At 42.8% G+C, this 20,448-nt stretch overlaps 1 long non-coding RNA gene across 1 annotated transcript; it reads right to left on the bottom strand.

The window, feature by feature from the left end:
- Window positions 1–258: 258 nt before the first annotated feature.
- LOC121090292 lies at window positions 259–19,028 on the bottom strand. Its single transcript, XR_005828515.1, has 3 exons — window positions 18,586–19,028; window positions 16,959–17,129; window positions 259–471 (listed from the first exon to the last, which is right to left on the bottom strand). It is a non-coding gene; the product is annotated as an uncharacterized LOC121090292 (long non-coding RNA).
- Window positions 19,029–20,448: the final 1,420 nt, after the last annotated feature.

The following is a 20,448-nucleotide window of genomic DNA, read 5'->3' as shown; positions in this document are numbered from 1 at the left end:
CTCATGCTAGACCCCAAGTTGCATTTGGAACTGCGCATCCCCCACCCCACCACTTCCCCAAGCCGATGCCAAGATGCTGCTCCCTGCCTTTGGCTTGACTCAATAACTGTAATTCTCACTCTCTTTTTGCTGGCTTGCAGGCAGAGACTGCATCAGCCATAATTCAAAATTGCGAACAGATGACTAGATTACTTACTTGAACTGTACTCAATCATTACATCACCCTTGTACTGAAAATCACAGCACTGGCTCCCCATATGATTTTGCATCCACTTTAGGGTTTGGCTCCAGAGCTACTGGACTTACTCACTTGCTCCAGCTTACCTAAAAGAGCTGCCTGTGCCTCGTAGACATCCTCAGACTCTGAGATCAGTCGGTACCGATTTATTGATCATTCCAACGGTCTGACTAAAAACTTCTGGTGTTGAAGCCTTGGCTCCTCCAAACATATTTTGTGGAAATCCCTGTAACCTTCATCCAAGGAGGGGGAGGGAAAGGAGGGGGAAATAAATCTGTTAAACTGTCCAAACACAAAGAGAAAACATTTTCTTTAAGCTGACAACAGCTTGGCCTCAGCAAAGGGAGAGCTCAGATTTTTTTTTTCTTTCTTTCTTTCACGAAACCCTTTAGGTGTAATCTTTGCATTCAGAAATTTTCCTGACTCAGGAATAGTCAGGCTGCTAGACAGGGTGCAAATAAGAGCAGCAAGCAGCCACAGGACCCTAGCAGGCAAGCCAGCGTGCCCAGCCATGGAAGATAAGCCCACGGGATGTCTGGCATGGCTCCTGCCTCCCCACGGCAGCCAGCTCTGGGCTGGATGCTCAGACACTCTAGGCACCTCCAGCACAGCCAAGACTCAGCACTGGGTAGTTTTTGCAGCGATCAAAACTCTGTCAGGGGTGCTGACCTTTCCCCACAGCAGAGCCAGCACTGACTGACTTAATTTGTCCTCCTGTCCGTCAGCAGCTCTTTTGCTGCTAGTCACCCTGCGTTGGCTGCCATCCCCGCCTGCCCTTCTCACCCTCGTGACAATGTCTGGAAGCGAGACCTGAGCTACATTGAGCAATACATTTCCTCTCCCTTGGTGCAAAGCAGCTGAGGACAAGCTCAAGGTCATGCAGACCATGAGTCAGGGCACCAGCAAGGGCTTTCCAGCACCATCGTCCATGCACCAGCCATCCCTGCTGCCATGAGGGAGCACTGCTGCCCACTCCATAGTGGGTGAAATTATCCTCTAAAATGCTGCGAGTTGGCAGCCTGGCTCTAGTTTCAAAAGAAGAAATATCCACATAACGAAAGCCAGCATTTATGATGAATTGGCCCTTTGCTAAGCAGGCTCACCACCTGGGTCAAGGTCTGTGTGTGCAGGCATGGAGAAAAAGACACTTTCTCTGCCCAACAAGGCAGGTCAGTTCAGGGCAATGGGTCAGTGTCTCATACAGTCATCTCTTACTGTCAGAGCCACAAGAAATGAATCCTACAGCTTAAGGACCAGTTATTATTATTCAATATAATAAAATAAAATTACAGAGAACAGATTCCTTTGATGGGCAGGTCTGAAAGCATTCTCCAACGTTTTCTTTCCAGATTCCCACCCCAGAAGAGATGTCTTTCAGCTTTGTACCTGCAACCAAGACTTTTTCTTTAGAAAAGATTTTAAAAAGTCCTTCTGTGCACCATCACTTTCAGAAAGGACGCTGACATACTGAAGAAGAAAGTCCTCACCGTGTAGCAACTCAGGCCAAACCCAAAGATTTCCTCTTGTAGTTGGGTGGTTCTATCCTTCTCCCTAACATATTAGATGTAAAAGGAGGAACCAAACATACCTCCTGAGATGGAAATAGCTTCAAAGGGAAAAACCCACCATGGCCACTTCTCCCACACAAATGCCCACCTACCATCTTTCCTGATCCCTGTAAGCAACATATGGCTGACAGCCACGGGACATATACCCATACATCAGAGAGTCGAGGGAGGGGGAGAAACCTCTGGCAGCAGTTCACAGGCGAGGGATGGTAGTGGCTTCCCAGCCATCATCTCACCAACCCCTGGGCACAGGGCTTGGCTTGGTCCTCGGTGGGGTCAGCAGCAGCATCCTCAGCAGCCCACCCTTTACCTTGCTTCTTCCCAGGTGGGGTTTTGGGGCTTGCCATGAGCCCTCTGTCTCTGGACCTGCAGGTTGTCCACCTCATTATTAGCTCTTCCCTCTTTTAAACACTGACACATTTATTTTTGTGTTCTGCCGTGAAGCTTTTATAATCACAGTAGGGCTACAGTGAAGCCTCAGGAATGGCTTCATAAGCTCAAGATGTCACACAATAAATGCCAAATGCTATTATCAAACAAAACTCACAGACACATGCAGGATTGGCAGAGGTGCTTAACTTGGGGAGGGCCCCCAAACGTTCTCTAGCCGTGTTTAGCTACAAGGCTCCAACACTACTTCACACAACCCTGGCAAAAACTGTGATACTGTCTTGGCTCATCCAGGGAAGGGCAGGTTTCGAGTTAACTGCTTAGGGCTTGCTGTGAGCATTCATGTGATCCCCAGCCCATCCAGATGCAGCTCTGTTCACTCCTAATCTACAGATGGCCAGAGCAATCCACTCCCTGTCATGTGTAATGAAGGGCAGGAAGGAGAGAGGATTTCTGACTTGTTTAAATATTATCCAAAACAAAAAAAAAAAAAAAAAAAAAAAAAAAAAAAAGCTCAAAAGCCAGGGATGTATTTAAATAAATTAAAGATGCCAGCAAAATCCCATATTTGTTACAGTTCATTCCATTTCATCCTCAGAGCCATCCCTCTGCAAAACATGGCAGCTCCAGTAGTTTGGTGTCCAGATGTTCCCTGTCAAATTCTCTGCACTGCATCATGCTTTTTTCCCTGATGTGACTCCTTAAAAACAGTGAACTTGGATTCCAGGACAACCTGAGTACACTTTTCCATAACGAGGGGCGAATGAAAAAACAGGGTTGTTGACTTGGCCAGTGAAACACGGGCTTTTTTGTTCTTCTCTTCATCACGCTCTCTCCCTCTCTTTTAATTCTCCAGCTGGCTGGCAATCCAGCATCATCAACATCTTTTTGCATTTTATTCCTTAAGCTATTCATATTATACACATTCCTGTTTTTAAAATACAGATTTTAGGAGTGATTTGATGTGGCTTGGAATAGTGACATGCTTACACATTTATAAAAAATTCATTAACTTTGGGGGAGGAAAAGAAAAGATTGCTTCTTTTATTTTCTTTCCTTCCCTTCCCTTTTCTTCATTTCCAGCATAAGAAATTATTTGCCGGTCATTTAGGAACCACAATGTCAAAATGTGGTTGCCCCATAGGGAGGAAAAAAGACAGTTCATCCTTGCAGTTTTCAAGTCAGTTGTTAAGAAGTAGCTTTGGCAAAGGCCAAAGCCAAATTGATCTTTGAGCTGCAATGTTTAAAAGCTATGTTAGCAGTTCTGCTCATTGTTTGTGAGAACACCTCTTCCCACAGTCCTTAAATCTGCCAAATCATAACCCAAAGATGATGCTGTACAGTGCCTTTGTTCCAACCTTGCGAAATCCCAGTCTCCGAGTTACAACTGCCAATTCCTCCTGTCTCTAGGCTCAGTCATTCTCTGACCTCCTGTGAGCTCAGCAAAAAAAAAGCCAATTTGGATCCCTTCTCAGGAACACTGGAATATCTAATTCATCAAAGCTCTAAGGTGGTAACTTGGTGTCCAGTCCACAGAGGGATTTAAACGGCTGAACTCTCACTGAACTCAGTTGGAGATCAGGCACCTAAAGGGGAAATTTGTGATGTAGAAGAGAATTGCAGCATCCTATGCTCTATAGGTAAAAGTTCTGCACAACTTCCTTTCAAAACGTCATACTGCATCCCTTTATCACCTCTCTCTTCATGCTAAATATTGGCTTATACGCAAATATGACAAGGCAGCATTTATGCCCTTTTTTTTTTAGGTTCAGGGACACTTTACGAATCAGCCACTATTTAACTTGGGAGAAAAAAAAATCAGTTCTGCTTAGAAGCCAAAAATATTAGTTCTGTTCAAATTCTAATGTACTTAGATCTCTAGCAAAGATATCCCTCAAATCTGGGCCCATTTTCAGTAGCAGCAGTGAAAATCCCATTCCAAGTTGCTGGTTTCTCTGTAAAAGCTTTTAGCAGCTTATCTTATTACCACTATATTAAGCTCTATTCTCTCACCACTATATACGAAGTAAGTATAAATTACTCCTTTCCTGCAGCATAGGGAATTTCTCTGATCTTGGAAGCAATGAGTGATGGAATCTTCTGCTGGTTTCTTGATATGATTTTTTTCTTTTTTTTCCCCAAACTAATTCCATCTTTAGATGAAAAGTGTTAAATTCCAGATTTTGTCCTCTAGAAATATTTGAATCTGACAAATATTTTTAATTCAGAGTGCTTTATTCATTATGACATAATGGAAAATCCCATGAGAGATTCGTATTTCTATCCAGTTATATTGAAAGGACAACCCATAAGACCAAAAAGAAATTTTGTCTCACTTCTGATATTTAATCTCTTTTATTGGATCCCCTCTGTTCTCGAATTGTCATGACACTGGATTTAAAGAGCAGTGAAGTAGAAATTCAACCTCACTTCATTCTGATACCATCCTGCCTACAAGTCAGATGTACAAGCTTATGAGGAAGGGAGTTAAATCTGACTGCTTTGTCTCTGTGACATGAATTTCATACCAACATCAACTCAGGAGGCCAGGCAGACCATCACATTAATAAAACACTTAAGCACATGCTCTAATTGAGACCTCAGGATCTCTAGACCACCCTGGTCTTCAACAAGACTTTAACATGTTTCAGTTCTTTAGCAAATAATATAGCATTGATAAAATGTTCCTTTTTCTCCTGTCTATGTAGCAATCAAAATCAAAGACTGAATATTACGTTGTCCTGCAAGAGCTGGAACTTTCCAGATATAGGCCTGAATCAATGATTTATGTAAAGATATGATCTACAACAGTTTGTCTTTAAAATGACAGGCACATTGCATGAAATATAACTTGCATTCCAGCTGCAAAGAAGAATACAAAACCAGTCCTAAAGTCTTATTTTCATTTGCACACAAGACAGGGTTTTCAGCAACCAGTTAGCACTAAAGTATAACATTTCATATCCAGTATGTGAAATGATTTCAAGCTAACCTGAAGTACCAGAATCTGTCATTCACTCACTTTGAGCCCCTCAATCTAGTGGGGAGAGTCCACTGACTTGCTTCCAGCTGGGATCTGTGGCTGTCTCACGCCTGTCTTAGTTCACAAGATGACAGTCTAACACCATAAGATTTTAATCTTTGCACTACCAAAAATGTGGGGCTGTCGATCTTTGTTTCAGCCTAAAACTGCCTTTGAGATTTTTACTTTTCAGTCCACCCAAAGATGACTTTGAAGATCACATGAAAGGGAAACAGAAAGGACCAACTTTGATCAGGATAATACAATGAAGCCATTCAGGACTGTGGACAGGGTGAATGACTCACATGCCCTGTAGTAGTGGTAACTAATAAAACCAATTAATAATAATAATAAAGTCAAAGAGTCAGAGAGCCAGTCAGTGGTTCAGTGACCTCACATAGAAGCAATCATCTACTGGGTTGATATTTTGGGCTGACTGGAGTATAAAGGCTGAAAGAAGATTATCACCAGATTCTTATAATTGTTTTATGAACCCCCTGATGAATGCAAACAGGGACTAAATAAGAGTCTTTCTTACATAAGTTGACAATTAAAGCCTTGGCAGGCCATACAGTAGTCTCTAGTCTTTCAGCAATGAAGTTTAATGCTCAAAGCAGGTCTTTTTTTTTTTTTTTTTTTTTTTTTTCCTTCACTATTTTGTCATGCTTTCTCCAGCTGGTAAACATGAGTCAGGAATAAAGTCTGGGGGAGGGGAGAACAGGCTGCTAAGAAACCAGTTGACTCTACAACAGGACCTCTCCACGCACATAAATGTCAAGGGAAGCTCAGTTCATGTTAGTTGTTACCTCTGACTTTGCAGTGCAGCTGGTGCTGGAATGGGATGCAGTGACCATCAGGTCAGCTCTCACAGCAATGAAGTAACACCCACAACAGTGACTTTTTCCATCTGATAATCTCAGATGTTTTCAGCTACTGGAGCCTGGACTGCACTGTGGACCACCCCACACAAAACCCACCATGAACTCCTGACTTGCTTTTTCTTCCTGTAACTTCTTCCAACATCACAGGAGAAATGAGCACTCAGGTAGCACCTGAAATAGGAGACAGTGATGTCTTTGTGATATAGTCATACCACTTTAATATCACCTGTCTGCCAGACAACTTAACACATCTTCCTGGGTTCCCGAGGAAGTCAGGCCCTTCTGAAGGTTTCAGAGAAGGAGTTTGGCTTAGGGATGGTACCTCGGCCCCTGGAGGAGTGTTTTATCTTCATTAACTGTAGAAGCAGTATGGAAAGACTCGTTGACTGACTTGGGAGACTAAAGTGGGATAGGGTAAGCACCCTGCTTGATTAAGTGTGCTGAGATCCCTTTTCAACGTTATCTGCAGGAAGGAAGGAGTGCTCAGAGGCAGGAGTGGGAGAAGGAAATGAAAAAATGTCTGAACAGGACAGCTGATGGAGGAGGGCTGTGGAAAGCTATGACAAGTAAAGAGATGGGAGACGTATAGATAACCAGAGCTATGAGAAAGCAGATGGTGAGGTTGCTTGTTTTCTTGAAGCAGGGGGAAAGTTCAGGAAGATATCAGACTTTTGGTTTTAGCTGCTTTGGACTCCTGAATGGTGGATGATACATTCTAGAGGAAATTTCAAGTAAGAGCAGAACCATTGAGACAGCTTGCACTTGCTTGTCTCTCCTAGATGAAGAGGAGATCTGAGCTCTGCATCTTCTCCTGATCTGGTAAAGCTCATGTTTGTACCACTGTGTTAGCATCAGCACCAATGTAGAGAATGGCCAAGAGGGCACCTCACTATTGCGTTGGCATCTCAAGACAAAGTCCACTGGTGGACAGGAAGCATGAGAGACCAGGAACAACTACAGTCTCCTGGGATAAAAAGAGGGAGAAAATCCCAGCCACACTGGCAGGCGAGGACTGCAGCAGGGCAGGTTTGACCTTTTGAGAGGGAGAGAAGACAGTCTAGGAGAGGACCAGGTCCTGCTCCTCACGCAGGTGGCAGATTTATAAAAATATGCGGTCAAGGAAGAGGAGAGTTTTAAATTCTTGTCACTCAGACAGCTCTGCCTCCAAAGGGACAGGTGGTTTTTGTGTCTGCTAATTGGGTGGAGTTGCTCTGCTTTTATTAGGTTGAAAATGAGGTGGATTAAGAGGCTTTTACTCCAGCATGCCTGTGGCGCTCTTTGTCCTGCTCAGCAGGGGATGCGACTGGCTTACAGGGAATTGGCAGGGAACGAGCATCTTTCTTGTCATTAGTTTTGTAAGCAGAACTGCAACTGATACAAACTCCCCAAGGGTGAGGCAACCTGGGGCAGAGTTAGAAGAGGAAGGCGAACACAGAGACCTGCGAGGGAACTTTCCTGTTGCTCATTAATTACAGGAGTTGAAGGTCCCAAGTTTTTCCTCTTTCACTGAATGCTGCATTACCAAAGCAGACTGAAAAAACATTGCAGGGACTTAGCCTGAAGCAAGTGTTGGGGCAGGAGTGAGGGAAAGTGGCACGGTACAAAACTAACAAGCTTATGCACCCACCATTTCATCATGTAACATTCAAGCATTAACCATGTACTAAAAATGCTGGTCACTTACAGCCTTTCCCCAGTATGATCACTCCAAGAAGCATTCAGTTTGGCTGAGCCGAACAAAAACCTTCATTCATTACAACCCGGTAGGATGCAAACAACTTCACAACTTGATAATCCCTTTCAGCCCTTATTAAATCAGCAACGCACTGCAGGTGGGAAGTCAGCCTGGAAAGGAGAGACGGCCCTTTACGTACTTTGCAATAAAGCATGATTTTAGTCACCAAAAAAGATTTCCAGGGCTTTCCCTGCCTGCTTCTCCTCCCAGGAGGCAGATTCCCAGTGTCCCGCAGCAGATTACAAGAGCATCATGTTTGCATTATGTGGTGGTGATGATGTGTTTGTTCTTGGCACTGAGGGGCTCTGACTCTGCACAGCTCTAGCAATGACAGTGGAAATCTTTCAAGTCTTGAGCTGGATTTGCAGCTTCCCCCACCCCACTGCAATTCAGGCTCACAGTGCAGAATACAAGACTCTTTTGTAGGGGAAAAAAAAAAAAAGGAAAGAAAAGAAAAAAAAAAAAAGAAAGAAACCCACTGAGATTTGTTTTCCATCAAAAAAGAATGGATTTACAGCCCTCAGGACGTGGCCCTGCTTTTCAAACACAGGCCCCAAGCAGTGCTCGGATGCTCGTATCTGAAGCTAGGAATGTATAGGCTGACTTTATGTCCACATTTGTGGATTTGATGTTCCATTAATGAGCCTAACATATAGGAAGATAGGAAGCGAACAGCCCGTGGCTGGTTTTATTGACAGTGCAACTTTTCCCCAGTGTGGTGCAGCCCCTGGAGCCACCTACACAACATTGCCAGCCCTGTCAGACGTGGCCATATGTTCTACTGTTTAATCAAAATATGGCAATTATTTTGAATTGACGATATCATCATTTTAACATAAGCTTACTTTTTGATTTTCCCCACAAAGGTTTTATGTTGATTCTACTTATCACCTTCTAGTCTCTTCTTCCTTCCCAATTAAAAACTTGAAGAAAAATAAGCATATTATTTTAAAAACTGAAGTTTTAAAGGGAAATATTTCATTTAAAAAGAGCTCAAAAGAGGTTGTTGGGTTTTTTTTTATCTAAAGCCAGCATTTTTAGTGAGAATGTTTCCAGGGTTGATTTTCACTTTTTTTTTTCCTAAAATAAACAAAATTTCAGATCAAATTAAAAATTTCCATTCTGCTTCAAAAGCCAACCCTTTTCTATTGGAAAAATACTTGGATGCATTAAAAGAAAAAGCCTTTTGAAAAACACCTGCCTTCTATTTAGATGAAAACTACCCAGCTGAAAATCTCAAACCCCCAAAGCGTAAGATACTAAACCTATATGCAGTTTGCATTCACACTGGCAAGCAGCAGTATCTTTTTCTTCCAAAATGCCTTCAGCTTTCTGTCTGTTTGCGTACTTTCCTGCATATGGATTTAAGTTTCAGGGTTCCTAATTTATATATATATACATACATACGTACATGTGTCTATGTATATATAAAAGCCACTGTGGCTGCATATCCTCAGACTGTACGTAACTGTCTCCTCTCTTGTTCCTGGCCTTGATGCTTAGGTCTTATTTGTATGGGGACATTGAGAAAAGTAGCTGGAACGAATTTGCCATAAAGTGTCTTGGGGCCTACAAACAACTACGTATGTTTAAACTTGACTTATTTGTCATCCTAGGTCCAAAGAGGTAGCTCTGTCTGGAACAGAAGCAACTCTGTTCCTGAGTTGAAAAGGCACATTTGCACACCTTGTCGTTAATGTACCCTGTTTAGTAAAGTTTATGTTTCGTGAGGTAAATCAGGAAACAATGACATTTCAAAGTCTACAGAGATTAGAAGAAGTGCTCACATGCTCCAAAGCTCTATTTCTCCCTCCCCGCAGCTTTATCAACTGAAATTGGCCAACAGAAGATATTACTCTTTCCTGAAAACTTTGCAGTCACTGAGATTTTAAGGGCATTATGAAAGGATTTGGCTTTAAATCAATCACTTTAGCTTTCTATTACCATTGTATCCTGCTTTCTCCCAACCTTCAGATGTCATAAAAGAGAAGATAAAGCAAAGCCACCACTCTCTTTTCACAGTGACAGTGCAAGGTAAAACAACTCTTACGGGACTCCCACATGAGTGACCTTTTCTCTCCTTTTTCACACCAACAGAGACAGGACACAGGTGTCTGTATTCCCAGTTTGCCTTTGGCCTTTCAAACAGAGCATTTTTTAAATCATCCTTTCATTTGTGACCACAATTCAGATGTAAGACAAGGTCAGTGAGGAGAGGGGGAAGAAAGCAAGCTGGAGGCTGATGTAGGTGTTGGCAAGAGTAGCTCACCCTATGTGTGATGAGAGAGGGAAAACCAAGATTGATTATATCAAGAATATGGGATGGGAAATTAAAATTGTGTAAGAATAGCTAAAAGCCTACCAGCAATTAGAATAATCATGGGCAACTGTAGTTGCAGACTGAATGTCTTGCTCTAGCGTGAAGACCTCTCAGTGGGTTTCTGCCTCTGAGAACTAAGGGCCATGCTATTGCAGCCACCACCACGGCCCTGCTCAGGGACAGCTGCAACACCACCTGAAATGAGGCGCAGCTTCATGGAAGCTGTAGTACCTGCTGATAGGTTCTTACTTTCTTGGATCAGACCTTGCACATTTGTTCTTCAGCCTAGAGGAAATAACTGTGGGGGACTGTTGTGCCATTCACTTGTAGTTTCTCTCTATCTCTATCTCTGACCTTCAAGATAAGCAAAAGGGAAGAACTTGCCACTACTGCAACATTGCCCACTGTTGGTGCTGAGTCGTAGAGAAATTATTCTGCTCAGGGTTGTTAGGCAGGAGCCTTTTCTTGTGCTTTGCTCTCACACAAAAGCAGCGTGCATAAAATGAAGACTTATTGTCCCTGTCTGGTCTGAGCTGCAATGGTCAAGCTGTTTCTCAAGCCCCTTGGATGGTTGTCAAGCTGTGACCAACGGTCTTGGGCTGGCATGGGAGCTGCTGCATCATCCAGATAACTGGCTGGGGAAAAGGCAAACAGCATGGGTGTTCCTCCAGCACACAACGGTGGGATCAAATTCATCAGTGAGTCCTTTTTCAAGCCACAAATTACTCTCAGATGTCCAACATCATAGAATCATAGAATAGTTTGAGTTGGAAGGGACCTTTAAAGGTCATCTAGTCCACACCCCGCTACAATGAACAGGGGCATCTTCAACGAAATCAGGTTGCTCAGAGCCCCATCCAACCTGTCCTTGAATGTTTCCAGGTCCTATGGTCTTGGTTCTTCATTGTGACATTTTAGCACTTACACCACTCAGAGCATCATGGTGTGAGATGATCCCCCAACAAGCATTAGTTTTACTCCAGCTGCTGCAGGGGAAGATTCCATGAGTAGTTCAGACCAGATGGCCATGTTTCACTTGGTTATAACTGGGTGAAGCAAGAGTCACTTCCAGGAATGGCGGTAATTTGCCTGGCATAGAAACAGAGCTATGCTGACTTCTTGAAGATGCTGCTCATGGGGTTTTTAGGCTGCCTAGGAGCTGATTATAAAATTAATGAATTTTCTTTTGATTATCAGGTGAGGGTTTTTGTGATATTTTTTTTTTTATTGTCTCCTTCTTGGCATCTCCTCTGTTCTCAGCCAGTATCGGGTTCGTGCATCTGTTGCTTCAGAAAGCTGTCTGGATGGATGCTGAAACAAAGCTTTAGTCCTTTCTGTTTGTTCTCAGTTGGAAGAGAAGCTACATTAATATTGACAAGGTTTTGTAAAAAACACACTCTTAGAGATTTGGGGTAGGGATTTTCTCAGGTGTTTCATGCCTTTACTGCCATTCTGAGGCTTCCCCAGGGAGCTTAGGACATTTTGCCCAGGGAGGTTTGAACTTCTTTTGCTGATGCTGGGAGCCTCTCAGATGCTACTGCCCCTAGGCTCTTTGCTTAAAGCCCTGAGCCAAGTTACTAGTAAAATGAAAGGCATGGCCTGTACTTCTGTTGAATTTTAGATGAAGATGGGCTGATTTTGTATCTATATAAAAATTTTGCTCTGCTCCCCTGAAATAAATATTTAATTTTATCGCATTGGAGGGGTACATCTATAAGTACATGCTGCAGAAAAGAAAAACAATGAAGTTCAGCCCTTCCTCTAATAACCTGGAGGAGGATTTCTCCTATGCATAACCAGCTGAGCAAGTCTGTCTACAAAAATTATGGTAGGGTTATGTTCAGTGTTTGCAGCACTGCTGCATGGATTCTGAGCTGGGCAGAGCAGCAGAGACCCATCTCAAAATGTGTTAAGCAAGGCTAATACACATTAGATGAGGACCTGCCCTGCTTTACTCTCTTCCCCCATACAGATTTCATTGGTATGACCAAAAATACACTAATTGGAAAAGGCGTTTGCAGTGGGAAGCAGAATGGAAAAATTCAAATTGGGGCCAACCAAAGGAAGAAAAAAACCACCTGCCAATAAAATTGACACACAATGGGAATAATTGCAACTTTGGGGAGAAAAATACATTCTCACTCTGTTCTCCACAGCATGGTATCTTCTCTTAGAGCAGAACAAGTGAATTTATTGAGGTCATTCATCCCCTGGTTATTTGGCTACTGTAATATATTTCACAAGTGAGAGGGGAAACAGCCTGAAGAGACAGCATGTGAGAATCCAGAGCACTGGGGGGAGGTTTATCCAAATTTATAGCCGCCAGTAAGGATGTGGCTTTATAATTCACAGTCACGCTCTCTCACTTTACCATCAAGAAATCTGTCCTGTTAATGACCTGTGCTAAACATCCCAGTGCAAATTCAAATCTTGGTGATGCTGGTGTAAAATCCTCTGAGGCTGATGGACTCAGTCTGGATTAAAACCATGACCTTCTCTATACTCAAAAGCTATTCTGGGTGTGCTTGAGCTTTCACAGGCTGTAATGCTTTCTTAGAAATACTTAGAACATGAATGGGTATGGAGTGACCTAATTTGGACACGGACTACCTCACGTTTGGATGAGTCGCTCCATGTGGAGAAGAGGCATGGTAGCAATTTGGATGATCTGTCCTGCTTATGACTCTTCCCCCAGGGCTGCCCCACACTGCACTGCCCACATCAAAGTCTGTCTCTTTCAGCTGTCTTTGCCTTCTGCTTCTCTTTAGGTCCTGAGATGGCATTTCTCCACTTAAAACCTGGTATAAATTAATCTTGTTTTCCTATTTCTAGATCTCAATGCAAAATGGCCTGACATTCAACTTCAATGTGTGACAGAGGACCTTCTGCTGAAACTCTGCTTTCTCTTAATTCCTGGGAGAAGAACCTGTCTAACTGCCACACCAGACATTAAGATGGCAAGATATTCTTGAGATTAAGAGGTACAATCACATCTAAGACCCAGGCCAAGGCTAACAAATGAAATGAGCTGGGATATCTATAAAAATGTCAGAGACAATAAGAAAACTGATGGCAGAGATAGTAATTTTTGCAGTATTTAATGTAGGTTGCAAGAGTTCCATAGTGTCAAAATACAAAATTTTCTTTGCCCCAGGCTGACAATATTAAAGTTGGAGTCAAAAATAGAAAAAAATAAAAAGAAGATGGAAGAAAGCCCTACAGATCATGCAGTCTTTGGGATTTAGAAGACACTTAGAGTAGAAAATGAAATTGGAAGCCAATCAAGTGAAAATAAGTTGGATTTTGCAATAAACCACTCAAAAGTTTTCCTGTTAAACTTATTACCAAAAAAATATCACATTAACAACACCTTCCCATTAAACCCACATTTTTTTCAGTTGAAAAGGTCTACCTCTGGTATCAATTACACAAGAAGTCAGACAAAATTAGCTGGTGGTGTTTTTTGGTCTTAAAATACCTATTTATTAAAGCTTTGATTTCCAGCCTGCACATCCCTTATGCGTGGCGACCTCTGATAAGATTATAACTATTTTAAATTATTATGGTAATGAGGACAGCAAGAAAGGGTTTTCCCATCTCTCCCACTATATTTCAAGTGCTGCCAGCATCAGCTCTCTCTCATATCTGCCTCCAGCTTTGCTGTCTGCTGTGTTTCTTTGGTAGGGGAAGAGAGTTTAAAGCAGCAAGTCATAAATCGCCAGACACCCTCATCTTAACAGGATGATCCCCTGTTAGAAGAGGATTTCCCCTCGCCTTGTGAGTGGGAGTAATTGTTCTGCGACTCCTGGATTCTCTTTGAAGCACATGGGAGAGGAGCATCCCCTTTTGAAGCCCAGCTGTGTTACAGGACCAGCGGCAGTGGAGGAAGATGGTCAGTGGAGATGCCAGCCTGTGCTGGGGAAGCTGCGTGGGAAAGCCCTGGCTGTCTGGCCTGTTGATCTGGTCTCTTTGGCCATCACCACTCCAAAAGAAAAAAGCAAAAAGATGGCCTGCAGTCCTTCCGGCAAGGAGATTTAATGGGAGAAAGAAAATGTGAACGCAAGGTAAACATCTAGTCATGAAACAAATGCCTTAGTTTCCCCAAAATTTCTAGGGCAACAGCATGGCGTAATGAGCCACCCATTGAACCAAAAACCATATGGCTTCATCCTGTTCCTTTCTCTTCTCTGTGGGAGCTGCATAACCATTATGTTTTTCTGCATTTCTGCCCTGCATTTCTATCCTGAGCCCGTCTGCTCAGACTCCTCCTCAGACCAGCTCTTGCCTCTCTTTAGAAATGTGTGATGCAACCGCCAGCTCCATCAGGGCCTCTAGGTGCTGTTACACTACCAATACATATATACAAATTCCCTCTTCTTTTTTTTTTTTTTTCTCTTTTTTTCTTTCAGTTAGTCTGGTGGCCTGAGGTTTAATTCATTAATAAAAGAAACTTGGATCACAGCAACAGCAGGGCAGCAAGCCCTGTCCCTGTGGCAGGAAGCAACGCACACTTTTCCTTTCAAAAACAAACAAGCAAAACTGAGGAGAAAGTTCTCCTCAGCAGCATCCCCGGACAGGGGTGGAACATTTGAGCAAAGTCTGTGGGGACTGCTGTCTCCAGGCTTGAGGGGTGGAAATGCTCTGAGGACTTTCTGCTCTATTTTTCCCTGTTCTGGCCAACTTCCTATGTATAGGATAAAAATAAGCCCTGAGTCCTCCTCCTTCCGTCCACTTCATTAGAGACATCCCTCTGTGCAATAACAAAACAGGCCCAGAGGAAGCGACACAGACCGAAACACAAGAACGATAATTTTCCTAAAACAAATAAGCAGGCAGAGGAACTCATCTAAGGAAACAAGTGAGTGAAGGCAAAGCCACAGATGAGCAAATGATGGAGCCAAAAGCTATGCTTAGGCCATGCAAGCCTGCCTCCAGCACGTCCCCTGAGCCATCCCGCCAGGGAAAGGCTGAGCGGTCATCTCATGTGGACCTCCCTGCAAGGGGCTGACACCCCCGAACCCTCACCCCATGAGCATGCAGGCCAGGAGCAATCCTAACCCTACTTCTGGGCAGTGCAGCAATGGGAAGAGTCTCCTTCTTCTCAGTGGAGACCTGGACCGACTCTTAAGCAGCCCTAGCTGTGCCTTTCACAGTACTTCAGAGGCACTGAACAAAGCCACAAAGCAGAGCAGCACAGGTTAACAGGATGGCTAGCAGAAGCACTCCAGCTCCAGAAGAAAATGCCTGGGCTCTGTTCACTCTATTATTTGCCATTTGGAAGCACTGAGACTGCCGCTCTTCCAAAATAACCTCAGCCCGAGTGTTTATTTATCTAGAAATTCATCGTGGCTATTTGCTGTCTGTTGTAGTTCTGTTTGAAAAGCTTCAATCATCAAATCAAGGAAAGGGAAAACAAAAGCAGATCTCTCAGTTGGCTGGTCCCATGCTGCAAAAAGGAAGCAAAGAAAACAAACCAGAGACTGAATGTTTCTTGCTGTAAATGATCAGTGAATGTCTCTGAACACTAACTCAATCCAAGGAAGCCAAGATCAGTTTGTGAATGACTTGTTAAGTTAAAAAGAACCATATTCATAATAAATAGTCTCTGAAACCATTCTTTCATGCATGCTCCATTTTCACAAAGTCATTTTTATAGGTAAACAGCTGAGCCCTCACTACCCAGGAAGTCAATGGCAGAGATAAGAAGGAGATCGGAGGCTATGTCTGTTTTAGAAAATTAAACATGGCCAGGGCCATTCTCTAGCCTGGAGGCCAACTGGCACAGAAAGGCCTGCATCTATTCATTAAACTCTCAGGCTTTCCAGAACAGAGCAGCTATATCCAAGCTGCCAACTGGGAATGGTCCCTGGCCATGCTGGTTGCCGAACTGTGCCTGGAAATGGTTTGGAGGGATGCTAGTGAATCGAGGCCAAAAGCGTGCAAGGAACTGGCCTGAGGATCAAAACCAGATTAAAGCACCTGGGAATGCTCCTTTGGAATGTGCAATTCTGTAGTGTAGACATTGCCTAAGAGTTTGATGTTTTGCCCTAAAGCAGTGTCACTGAACCCATGTCATTTAGCCAGAAAGCTTTGTTCCTTCATTCCTATCTTGACTCCATATATCCACTTCAGGGAGGTGTGGAGAAACTGGTTAAAGCTTGACACACCTGAAGGCTTCGGGGCCTCTTTCACATCTGCATTTTCCTTTACCAGTTTCCCCACTACTGAAAAGGGACACTTGGGACACAGGTGTTTGCAGATAGGGGTTCGAACCTCACCTGCACTAGAAAGCAACATTTATAATGCTTGAAAACCACAAAAATTTAGGCACCCCTTCTGGGAACCTAAGTCTGATGTCTCATCCCTGTTAGCCAGCATGTCAACAGGCAACAACACTCATACTTCACATTAATGGTCTTCTGAAGAAACGTCTCAGTGGCACAACGACCTATTAACAGGAGAAAGAATGGGAGGGGAATCAAAATGCTTGACATCTACACAAGCATTTCCCACAGTGATCATTAAATTAAACCATTGAAAAGCCCCTCTGGGGCTGGCCAGGGCCTCGGCATGCTCTGTGAGATCCCTTGTTTCCTCTGCCTTAATGACTTAAGCAAGTCAAGAAGGGCTGGACAGAAAGGTGTGAATAAGAAGCCTACTAATTCCCCACAGTAATCACCTGCAAAAGTGTTTAGGAACAACATCTATCAGGCACTAAAAAGCAAGAAAAGGAGCCTGCAAGAGTAAAATATCTACAGCTCTTCAGTAAGTGACAAGGGGATAGCTGAGCCAGGGAAGTGTCACCTTGATATGAATCTACTCCGGGCACTGAGCACACAGCGGTCATCAGGTTGCTGGCTTGTGGTCCCAGGGTTCCTCCTGCTCATATGGCATGCACCTGCACCTTGCTGGAAACTCATTTCAGTGCACAGGAGAGAGTCCTGGCTTCAAAGCAAGCCTTGCAATTTTTGGTTCCTGTGTGTGAGAAGTATTAATAAATACTGTATTAATGGATCACCCGCTTACACCCTTCCCATCTTAAACAAAGAAGATATTGGCTCAACCCCCGTTTCCCAGGATCTTCAGGCTTCGTGGGTGCTTGCAGTGTGAGGCAAGGGCAAGACAGCAACAGCAGAAACGGGCTTTGTAACCCAAATAAACAGAAACTCAGACCTTGGAGCGAGAAGAGTTTGGAGACCAGTTCATAACTGAATTACAGAACATGGATGGATAATTGCTCTCTAAACTGGCTGAATCCAAGCTCAAAATCGAATATACACCCTTGCAGTTTATGGAAGGTGGGAATCAGAGCCAAGATTTGTTACTCTTCTGGCTTGGGTTAACACACCTTCTAAACCATTTCAGCAGGGTGGGAAACCTTCCTCCCTTCCCATTCTGATAAACAGGCCTCTGTTCTCATCACCCCCCACATGATACCCCCACAGGACGGGAGACAAGCAGTATCCCAAAACCTGGATCCAGTCATGTCTCCATGGATGATGGTCTCTTCTTTCTGCCATCTTCTGAAAAGCTAGTGATCATCTTATTGAAGATCCTTTTTTAGGAGGTCTTGTATGAATATATTGAATAAGAATGGCTCTGGACACTTTAACTTCATTTCACCACCCAGCTCTTATATAGTGTTGAACTCCTGTTGGTGTTGTCTTGCTTTAAGACTCCACAGTCTGTGAAGTCATTGAAGTGAATCATTTTAGCATAAATACTAGTTGGTTGGAAATTTTAAAACCATTTTTCATAGGAAAAACACAATTCCTAGTAACCAAAACACTACAGAAAAACATTGGTTTCACTTAATCTCCTGACTCATCATATGTTGAAAAAAGAAATTACTGAAATGCTATATTGTGACATAAAAATAAAAATCAAGGTTATTGTTTTGAGAAAACTAGACTAAGTGAAGTTAAAAAATAATTGAAAACTGCTAAAATTCAATGTTTCAGAATTAGTGACGTCAAATGTTTCATTTGGTGCGAACTTTAAAATATGAGTTTTAGTTTCTCAGGGTTTGGTTGTTTTTGTTTTTTTTTTTTTAAAAAATCTTGGGTGTTTGTATCTGTGTGCTCGGGGGCTGTACTGCAGTATGTCAAATATTGTAACAGAACAGCAGAATTATTTTCTGCCCAGCTGTAATATGGACCTATTCTAGGGCGATGCTACCAATTCTGCTCGTAACTACACCTCACAGGAAAGTACAGAGAAGGCTTCAATGGAAAGCAAAAAAGGTCTTGGAGAAAATAAATCTGTTTAGCTGGCATTTGGCAGCGCAATCAGTGCTGTCTCACATTGAGGGAAACTGCAATTGTCATAACATGCTGACTTTGGGGGCTTATTTCTATGCCTTGCCAGGAGGTCTAGCATCTTTTGAAGTCAGCCAGCTTTCTCTAATGTAGTAAAATTCATCACTACTCACAGATATGCGTGTCCTGCTGGCATCTTTGATCTTCAACTTTTCTGTCCGTTTTGCTCTCTCTGTTTATCGGTCATGAGTTATGGCAGCTGTATGCTACATATTGTCCAAAACTCTTTAGCCGTCCAGCACATCATGGAAAGTTCTCAGAAAAGCTCCCCAGCTGAAAAGTAACAACTCTGCAACATAACTCTCAGCGCCATGTGCAGTAATTCATCAATAACACTTCTTCTGTAGAAACCCATGGACAGATCAGTTACAAAAGCAGAGCTGTAATGTGACCTGCCAGATAGATGGAGATCCCCGCAGAGAATTCACTGACTGCACAAAAGAGAATAGAAACTCCTCTAGTGTTTCTGCAAAGAGGAAGAGCGCAGCACTTGGATTAGTCTGGGCTGAGGATAAGAGACTCCCTCTCCACTCCGCACCAGTTTGTTGCATAACCAGAGTTCCTAGAAATAAATGAGAAACAAGATGAAATAAAATTATTAAAAAAAAAAAAAAAAAGCCAGCTTTCCTTTAGGAATTCCATTGACATATTAAAAGAAATAATTTACGCACGGCTGCTCCATGCCTTAGGTTTGTCTGTGCAATTACTCTTAGTGCTGTGCTAACAAGAGGCTACTTTATAACAGGGGAGTCTAGCCAGGATACAGCCTGACATCTGCTTGAGGATCTCGCTGAAATAACACCCAAGACCCACCTCATGTTTTATTTGTTCATTCTCTGCCCATAGGGTTTTTTTTTGCTGAAAAATCAAAATCAGGCCAGTGTATTGAGGTACTGACTATTTTTATTACAAGTCTTCACAAGTCTTCATTTTAGAGGAGTTTTCTACTTTTTTTTTTTTTTTTAAAACATTTTTACTTGACACTGTCATATCTTGAATTTTAACAGGTTTAGGCTGTGGTGTGGCTGCGATGCCCTAGCCTACTTGGTAAGGAGATGCTTGCACTGACTCCAAAGGCATGAGTAAGAGAGGTATGTTAAGAAACATGGGACTTCTTTCTAATACTTTGGTTCTTCTCATAATTTCCCAGTCATGGGGCTGAACCCTGATACACAAAAGGAATTCAGAGTTCACATCTTGTAGAGCATTTTGAAGGAAACAATATAATAAATACTGGTTAATGCAATGTGCTTAGATTACAAAAGGCTTAAAAAGAAACTGAGATCTCATTTCTCCCACTTAATAACTGGCTAAAAAGATACAGAACTAAGAGTCAATTTACGTAATAGATGGAGGTCACATGAAGTTCCATGCAGATGAGTGTTGTTCAACATATTCATATCTGGGAAACAGCGACTCACGAAATAACGGAGTTTACAGATGATATTAGGATCTCATGACACTGAGTGATACTCATTGTTTATGAGATCTCATGGCACTGAAAGAAATTCAGTGTTGATAGATGCAAAGTAATGAATATGGGATAAAAATAACCTAATTACACATATGTTACAACACTCTTAATTAGCTATGACTGTTCACAGAGATACTGGGTTTTGTGGATAGTTCTCTGAAGACTAACGCAGTCCTCAACAGTCATCAAAAAGGCTGATAAAACACAAGGGATTCTAGGAAAAGAACAGAGAACAAAACAGAAACCCTCATTATCTCATAGCAGAAATCTGAGTTTATTCCTGTTTGTCTGGACTAAGGCATGCCTTCAAGACAGACTTGGAAGAGTACAAAAGAACTGGAAATTGTGCATAGAAAGAAGTGAAGTGAATGCACTTCGTCACCAGCCAGTTCTGCCTTTCTTCCTCTGCTCTAGATTAACAGGACAACAGGGTTCCCTGGACACAGTCCTGGACCAAAACTTGGCAAAAAAACAGAAGGTCTCGCTCTGCCAACACCTCTCG

Source organism: Falco naumanni, chromosome 6 (genome assembly GCF_017639655.2).
Source record: "Falco naumanni isolate bFalNau1 chromosome 6, bFalNau1.pat, whole genome shotgun sequence".
In the NCBI taxonomy this organism is placed as follows: domain Eukaryota; kingdom Metazoa; phylum Chordata; class Aves; order Falconiformes; family Falconidae; genus Falco; species Falco naumanni.
Note: the sequence above shows the minus strand (reverse complement) of the source record. Positions and strands in the feature narration are given on the sequence as shown.